This window comes from Macrotis lagotis, chromosome 4, assembly GCF_037893015.1.
Source record: "Macrotis lagotis isolate mMagLag1 chromosome 4, bilby.v1.9.chrom.fasta, whole genome shotgun sequence".
In the NCBI taxonomy this organism is placed as follows: Eukaryota; Metazoa; Chordata; class Mammalia; order Peramelemorphia; family Peramelidae; genus Macrotis; species Macrotis lagotis.
This window is the reverse complement of record NC_133661.1, coordinates 7,385,111-7,394,338: the sequence shown is the minus strand read 5'-3', so window position 1 is coordinate 7,394,338 and position 9,228 is coordinate 7,385,111. Positions and strand designations below refer to the sequence as shown.

General features: G+C 35.5%; 1 long non-coding RNA gene across 2 annotated transcripts; it reads left to right on the top strand.

Moving 5' to 3' along the window:
* The first annotated feature begins 1,399 nt into the window (after positions 1 to 1,399).
* On the top strand, positions 1,400 to 7,386 carry LOC141520565 (uncharacterized). Of its 2 annotated transcripts, XR_012477664.1 has the most exons (4): positions 1,400 to 2,745; positions 3,926 to 5,102; positions 5,836 to 5,912; positions 6,730 to 7,386. It is a non-coding gene; the product is annotated as an uncharacterized LOC141520565 (long non-coding RNA). The 2 variants fall into 2 exon arrangements; XR_012477663.1 differs by having other exon boundaries at positions 1,437 to 5,102.
* Positions 7,387 to 9,228: the final 1,842 nt, after the last annotated feature.

Sequence of the window (9,228 nt, the reverse complement as noted above, 5' to 3'; positions counted from 1 at the left end):
CCTATGGGAGAGGATTTGAGGAAAAGTCAACTTACTTCACCACTGGAGGTTGGCTGTTATTGTAGAAAGGTCTATTTGAGTTGCTCTGACCTAGATGAACTTTCAGAATCACTTTAGTTGAAATTCAGGAAATCGTGACTTTCCTGAAATGAGTGTTACTCTCTTCCTATCCAAAGTCACATGTTTCCTTCCTCCAGGTATACTGTGGCTTTGCTTAGTATCTTTCCATTGTCACAGGGGTGATTTTCTTACTATGGAGATAAGTTTGTGATGTCTTCCCAGAGACCGCCTTTGGTTACATCTTTTATCTAGTGCCTGAGCCTTATCCCTATCCAATTCCTGACATGGTTTAAGAGCCTTACACCAAGTCTTATATAACCAAACATCAGTCTTATACTAACTCTATCAAAAATGCAGAAGGGAAGTTAATCTGAACACAAGTAATTCTTTATGAATCCATGCTGAATCAATCTTTTACAGAATATGGTAGAGCATTCTGAGTTCTCATTGTTCTGCTCAGCCACAGTCGGACACACTGCAATTTGTTTCAAATAATAGTGATGTCATTTTGGTCATCATGTTCCATAGCAAAAGACAAATGCTAACCACAGCTATATCCTCTACGTACAGTGTCTTCCACTATAATCAACCTCTTAACTATCCTAAGAGAAATACAATTCTCAAGAGTTATGAGTATTGTAGGATTGTAGACATGTTAATGTTCTTGACTAACATTTGTTTTTTTTCCCCTTACCATTGTATTTGAGGATCAAATTCTCTATTAAGTTCTGGTCTTTTTTATTAGGAAATTTTGAATTTTGCAAGCCCTTTATTTCGTTGAATATCCATCTTTTCCTTTGACAGAATATGCTGAATTTTTCAGAGTAGTTAATTCTTGGTTCTAATCCAAGGTCCTTTTTTACCTCTGAATATCATATTCCAGGCCCTTCGATCCTTTAATGTTGAAGCTGACAAGTCCTATGTAATTCTTTTTTTAAAATTTTTTTCCTATGTAATTCTGTTTGTGCTTCCTTTGTATTTAAATTGCTTTTTTTGGTTGCTTGCAGTATTTTCTGGAATTTGGCTATGATAGTTTTTATCCTGGGGTCTCTTTCTGGAGGTTTTCTGTATAATGTTTTACCTGATCAATTCCTGAAAGATATTATTCAAACTTTTTTTGATCTAGTTTTTCTGGTAGACCAATGATTTTTAAATTATCTCCTCTGGACCTATTTTCCAGGTTGTTTGTTTTTCCTAAAAGGTACTTTACATTTTCTTCACTTTTTTCCACCTTTTGATTTTGTTTGATAGCATCTTGGTGTCTCATAGCTTCATTGTTTCTATTTGTCCAATTCTAAATTTTAAGGTTTTATTTTCTTCAGTTAGCTTTTGTTTTTCCTTTTCCAAATGGTTAATTTTACTTTTTTTTTTTTGCTGAGTTGCATTCCCCTTTCAGTTTGTTGATTAGAGTTTTAGATGAATTGTGTTCCTTTTCCAGGTAGTCAACTTTATCAACTGGTTATTTATACTTTTTTTTGCTAGACAATGGGGTTAAGTGGCTTGCCCAAGGCCACACAGCTAGGTCATTATTAAGCATCTGAGACCAAATTTGAACCCAAGTACTCCTGACTCCAGGGCTGGTGCTTCTATCCACTGCACCACCTAGCTGCCCCTGGTTATTTATACTTTTAAAGGAGTTGATTTCTTTGGTCAGTTTTTCATAATTTTCCTGAATGGCTCTCATTTCTTTTTTTCCCTATGTTTCTATCTCCTCTATTCTTTGTTTTTAAAAATCTTTTTTTACTCTATAAGGTTTTGGATTCAAGTTCAATTCATAGACTCTTTTATTATTTCTCATGTAAGTAATTTGTCCTTTCTTCTTCTGAGGTGGCATTTTTATTAGTTCTATCTGAATAGTAGCTTTCTATAGTTGGCCCTCTTTTATTTTTTTGCTCATTTTTCATTATTGAGCAGGTGCAGGAAGTAGAGTCCTGAGCTTTTTGTGCTGGGCTGGGATCTGTCTGATCCCCTGGCTTATCACTTGTCAAGATGTGTTGCCTATGCAGCCCAGATATTCTTTCCTCCTTTGTTTCCAGGTTCTGCTCCTGACACATTCCTGTCTGTTGCCCTAGTGTTCCCAAAGTTCAGACCTTTGTCTGGGGTTGGGGCCTGGCTGCACTGTGACCAGAAGCCTCCCACTGACTTTCCTGCTCTCCTCTTGCCTAGGTGGGTTTTACTTTTACTTTTCTCCCGAGGAGACAGACCTCCACTGAAGATCTTCTCTTGTGTATACAGTTGAGGATTATTTCAATCTTTTCTTTTTTCTGTAACTTTAATGTCTGTGTAGATGCTTCATTTAGCATTATGTACAGAAAAGCTCTGGGAACATGCTCATTTCATGCTGCCATCTTGAATCTGCCCCAGATGTCTCCTAAAGCATTCTTTTAAAAAAAATCATTCTTGAATTAAGAAGTGTTGAATGTGATTTCCTGCTCCAGCATCCAGGAGTAGCCAAAAAATCAATGCAAAATTGAATTTAATCAACACCTTAAGGATGAGGCAAGTATGCTTTGAAATTAATTTTGTTTAGTTTTTATATATGTCAGTTTTATGTATGAAAATTGTCTGTTTTGACTAATTTGAATTTCAAATATCCAACACTTCTTATGGAATTCCCAGTTGTCATCCCATAAAACTGGAGATGGAGAAGACATCATCATTTCCATAGTTGTACATTTTTTTCAGGTAGGTGAAACTGGCAAAAAGAAACTGTCTTAAGAGGTAATCATTATTTCATCATTATTTCTGACATCTTAATTAACTTTATTAATGTCATATTTACATCTCCATTCCCAGCAAGCTAGATGAGCATATATTATTAAATGGTTTTGAAAAAGTGGGGATTAATGTGGGAGCCCAAAATATCCTCCATGAGAAGGAGAATCTTCTCTTGAATAGGACCTCAAAAATGGCTTCAGATTTGGATTAGAACCTTTTGAAGATGGCATGTATTGATAATGGTTCGAGTGATCCATTGGCTAGTGGTTAATCAAAATTCTATGTCTTTTGGCTAAATGTTTTGTGGTTTGGGTTCAGACCTATGATTTAACATCATAGTAGAAAATTCTCTATTCCATTCTGGGTCTGCTGCTGCCTTGCCTGGTGTCATTACTGTCTAAAGAGATGCTTATTGGGGATGGGAGGGAGGAAGCACTGAGATTCTGGATATCCCTAAGGGGTCAAGTCAGGCACATCTCAAACCCAAGTCTTTCTGGTCCCTATGAATCCTCTCTTCTCTTTTCTTAGCCACAGAGACCTTCTATCAGTATACTGACAATGTAGTAATTTGATTTTCTTTGGATTTTGATTTGCATTTCTTATCTGACCTACAATGAGCTCTTTCAATCCTTACAGACTTTCCTAACCCCACATCTTAGAGTTAAGGACTTTTTTTGTTGAACCTTAAATTGCATCACCCCCTTACCCAAACTATTTCCTCCCCCACTATCCAGTGACTATTCTTGGTTGACTATTCCTTAAACAAGACACATGACTCACTTTTTAAGCATTTCTCCATAACCAAACTTTCCTCAAACCCTACCCATGCCTGGAACCAGTCCTCCTCTTCACCTCCTGGCTTCCCTGGCTTTCTTCAAGTCACAATGAACACCTCACTTGGGTGAGATGAAACTTGGCTACCTCCTTTCTCCACAAAAATCAGATCATAATCATGACTTCCTTGATTAAAATGGGCAATCAAAAATATATAATTAGAATTATAGAAGGAAAGAAAAGTATAATTATCTGTTTAGTGTGCAAAGCATGAAAAAGAGTGCTAATTTTTAAGCTAATTACAGATGCATGGGCAGTGTTTTCTTAAATATGTTTGCTTAAAAATCATTAAACCACCTTTAATCCTTTTCAGGTTTGAATGAATATGAAAATGGTTTTCCAAATGAAGAAAAGCGTTAGGTCATGTGTTGGGACGGGGACAGCATAATGAAGCAGGTAGTGAAGAACCTAGATGGTAATTTATTACCTAGATGCTATTTAAGGAAACACAATGGGATAGCATCTCTATCCTATAAGAACAAGATTTTCAAACTCCCCACACCTGGAACATTTCATCTGATAGAACAAACTCTGTCACCGAGAAAAAATCTGGGAGGGTTTTACCAGATAAGTTGAAAACAAATGATCAAAAAAATATCAGAAAGTGACAGCTCCACTGATGGAAAATCTTTGCCAAGCTTCCCTTGAGGGTTGACATTTAAGGAAAAACAACAGTCGGCAAACTACAAAACAGGTACAACCCACTTAGAGAATAATGAAATGAACTTGAGACAATGTTAAAATCTAGATGGAAGACATCTCACTCTGAAAATAAGATAAATCTAAATATCAAAGAGCAGAGAGGATAGGAGATAAAGACAAAAGCAGAGGACTTCTTCCCAGGGAGGTTCATAGCAAGATCTCAAAACATTCCTGAAGAGGATAATGCAAAGAAGCCCCTAAAAAATGACCATAAGAAAATGAAGGAGAGCATAGCAAGTCCATCCAAGTTGTCTTTGCGATCTGGAGACAGGAATCAAGAGTTATATACACAAAGCTTCAATCTATCAGGGTTGTCCCTGAGAAACTGTGCTAAAAGAATGGGTCTCAGTGGTACCCGAAGGAAGTCTACCTTTAATTTGAACCCGAAAAAAAAGCTTTTCAAGAAACTCCCAAGACTAAAGCAGATGATAAAGTGGAAGGACACTTTAGAACTGGAAGCAGACTAGAAACTGCTAGAAAACAATATGGATTTCCTTTGCAAGAATGATCGAGGTCACCTATTTTGAGGAGAATCTGGAAGACACAGAGAAGATCCTACAAGAATTGTGACTGAAGACCCGATAGTTTTAAGGTCCAGTTTGAGAAAGATAAATGACAAAGATTTGATAGGATTCAATCCTTTGCCTGAGACTGTGGAGATCCCATCTTATCTATGCCAAGATTCCACGACTACTGTAGTATCAACAGGAAAACCAACCACAGAAAATGTGTTAAGTACCAATTCCCTAAAGTGAACCAAAACCATTTACCGGAGAAGTTCAAAGCAGGTATGATGCAACATTTTATAGTATTTTTAATAAATATATCTCATTTTTGTTAAGTTTCTCAAAAGAGAAATAGTATTGTAGAAGATGATCTAAAAATCATTTTTATCAGTGACTTTGGAATGAGGTAATATGATAATATGTGTTTGCTATCTAAGGAAATTTATCTAAAATATAAGAGTAAACCCTTTTTCTTCTATACAAATCTTGACCTTATTCTGTGCTGGTAACACATGTTTATGGGAAACAGATCTAAGTGTTTAGATAAAGCCAAAAATTAGAAATAAGCACTGTGGGAGGGGGTTGTAACTCAGTTTGCTATTCATTTATATTTATTTTGAAATAAAAGTGAAAAAAGTGTGATCCTTTGTGAATGGTAAAACACTGATTCTTTCAGACATGGTATAATATTTCATGTTTATTCCATTATTATCAGATTGGATAAACATAAGCTAATTTTCTGGATATAACTGAAACCTCCCTGTGCCCTTTAAAACATGAACTTTTGGCAAAAAATTATTTTAACCACTTGGATGAAAGCCTTTCTAATCTCTCTTGAGTATATCTCTGCTTTCTAAAGTTGTGCATTCAAAATGTAATGCGTTTTTCTTAACGAGTGCTAATCATCATGAACAAAAATTGCTATGCTATGTTTTCAGACCTCCAGTAGCCCCAGACTCTTTAATGTCACTATAGATTTTCCTTAGTGATTTGCTTTCCTTCTCCCCTTTCTCAGCTTCTGTGGATAAAGAGCAGACAATCTGGTGTGTGTTCCTCTCATACCTTTCCTAAATGTTCAAGCACCAATCTTGTGTAAGTATTAAGAAAGGTAACTTTCTCCAGATATTCAAAAGGAGTTTCCTTTATTAAGTAAATATCCCAAAGAATAGTTGGGAATTTGGGTACTGTTCCTTAACTTTTCTGGGTTCCATCATAACTAATTGATGGCCTTTGGCACACTCTCTTGCTTAGAGGGAGATGGACAAATTTACTGGGCTGTTTAATCCAGTGCTTTGGTCCTAGAACTTTGTTTGGCTACTGATTGTATGTAGTGGCCTTTGAATTGGGTAAGACCTGGCCTAGTTTGTGCCTCTGCAGGAGCATTAAGAGTAGAGTGGAACCAAACTTTGTGGCTCAATGAATGTAGAAAATTGTCAGAATTAAGAATTAGAATTGGATTGGATCACTGGATCACCTTGAATTTTGTTTAATTATTTTCCTATTTCCTATTCCAATTTTTGATCCCCATTTTTTATGTATTCTTTAAATTGAATACTATTATTTCTTTATTAAGAATTTCCTTCAGCCTATTTAAAAACTGGACATCAGCAGTCTGAGGTTTTACTAATATAACTTTTGTTACCTGTTTTTTAGCTTGTGATTTATCTTCCAGATCTTTTCTTTTTTATTGATTTTAAAAAAGAAAAATTTTAAACCTAAACTGAACACATTCTCCTGTAGAATGTTTGTTTGGGAAAAGACTTGGCTGTGGGATCTAATAGAAAAATGGTGCCATATTTACATTGTGGGTTATTATCATCCTCTCCTTTTTTCTAAATTACTTTGTCATTGGAAATGCCATTCCATCTCTCTGTTGCTAATTATCTATCTTGTGTTTTGTTCTAAATAGATCGACATCAAGGAAGAATATTAAAGAAATGAAAAATTAAGAACATTAAGGAAGATGGCTCATTTTGTGAATAGAGTTTTAAGACAAATTATATACCCTATCAAGAAGAAATAATAGCTATATACATGAAAAAATAAGGAAAATTGGAAGTATCCAGTTAAGTGAAGCTCTAGAATATTTTGATTGCTTGTTACTTTTGCAATTTTTGTTATACATATCAACAGAATATTTTTGCAAGACTTTTGGTATTTTTTTATCATTTTTTTAAATCACAGCTGGCTTGGATTGTTTTGCTTGCTATTTTTGCAAGTTTTCATTACAGATGTCATAGAATAAATTTTCTTATAGATGTCCTAAAGTCTATTGTAAGTCTTTTATTGGTTATAGCTGCCATAGGATATTTTAAAAAAGTTTTTGTAAGGTTTTTATAGGTAATATACAATTTTTTATTGCTTGTTATTTTTGCAAGTTTCTTTGTTCTTTTGCATTATTTGGAAAGTTACTTTTGTAAATAGGGCAATTAGGTAAATTAGGCAAATAGGGTAAATTCCATAAAGTACACAATTTCCTTATGTACACACAAAGCTAATTTTGCCAAGTTAATTTTTCAGTCTTAATTTTTTTTTTTAACAATTTACAACTTTTCATTAAACATTTTCCAATAACATGAAAATTTTGGGGGTGAATTCATTGAATTTATTTACTTACTTATTTACTCATGTTTGTGCAAAAGATGTAGACCCATGTGTATAATTTTTCCCCTTCCCTTGTATAATTGTTTCATGAAGTAATTCATCTCATCTTGTTCACTCCCAATAACTTCACAGTTGCAAAAGCTCATAAAAGAGGTCTTTTGAAACACTTGGGGTTTTTTCCAGATTTCATAGCAAGTTATATTTGTCTCGGGAATATCCAATGGTGAAAATTCTATCTTTAGGATTTAGAAAGCCAAAAATGGACTACGTGGTCAACACACACACACAGGCCTAGGCCATTTTAAGCTCAGACACTGACTTGTTTCAACTCTTTCAAGGCCTAACACTAAGTAATGATACTTTATAGAACAATTGATAGACAAAATGCTACAGTACTGATTAACTGTGGAGGGGAGAAGGGGAAAAGTTTGCCTTTTAATATTAGTCTCAAAATTTTTATAGGATATATATATATGCATAGGATATGAAATAAGACAAAGCATTATTCAAATAAAAGGTCTCCAATTCCTGATACCCTGAGACACCCCCCCCAAATACTGGATGTTAACCAATTAATTGTCTGATGATGGATATTAACTGATAAATGACTGATTCAGTGACCAATTTTAACCCTGAACGCTCCATTCATTTTATCCTATAAGTCTTGGCTCTTTCCTATTATGCCTTTTGGAGCTCCAAAGTAACAGAAGAACCCATATTTTGCTTGAGTATATTATTCAGCATAACGAAAGTCAACAGACTTGTGCCAGCCAGAGTTTGCTAAGCCTGGGAAAAGAAAATTTGCAGACCAAAATCTGGGGAGGTCAGTATTGAGAGGGAGAACATTCTAGACATGAGGGACAATGGGAGAGAATTGCCAGTTCTAAGACCAGGGGGGTGGAGGGAGGAAGGAGTGTTAACAGGACAAGGAGAATAAGGCTTGAGAGTCAATCATTCACCCCCAAATAAAAATACATACAAGTGCATCCAGCATAAATGAAAAACTGACATACCTCCAAGGATATTTTAGAGGAACCAGTGGTTGCAGAGTATCAGGAAAGATTTCTTGCCAAGATGGTGCCTAGGCTCCATCTTAATGAAAGAAGACTTCTGTAAAAGGGAAGGAAGACTTGCACACATAGGGGGAACCAATGCAATGCAATGAAGATAAAGAAGATGGTAAGGAGTTAGGAACGAAGCTCACCTGTTGGAAGTGCCACATTCTGAAGGGTCGGTTATGGCCAATGAGGTAGTGAAGAGTTTAAACATCTTAGGCAACCTTCATCCTAGACATTGACAGGTGACCCTTGTCGTGGTGTAAGGGAATCTCTGTACTTAAGGGAAAACAGCAGAGGAAAAACCCTTGAAAAGTCTTAATAACTGACCAATTATCAACCTTAAGTCCAAGACAGCAAAGATCAAACCTGCTATTCACCTGACAGATGACGAACCTAAAAATGGCTATTATAGGCTCTAGAGGACATACTGCACAGTGTAGGACCTGAATTCAGGAAGCCAAATCACAAGCAAATGTGACCCTGGGCAAGTCACTTCATTCTGTTTACAGGGGCCAAGAAGAGATGGGCATGGCTGAAACAACTGAACGAGATTTTTTTGCTAAACTATATGTGATAAGGAATGTAATTGGGAAAGGTTAGAGGAAGGAACAGAAGTGACTCCTTCATATACATTACCTTGAATTCTATATTCTTTAATTATAAAATGCATGGTTCAGAAAACACATGTAAAAATTGCCAAGATTTTAATTTTTTCTAATCACATGTAAAAGCAATTTTATTTTATT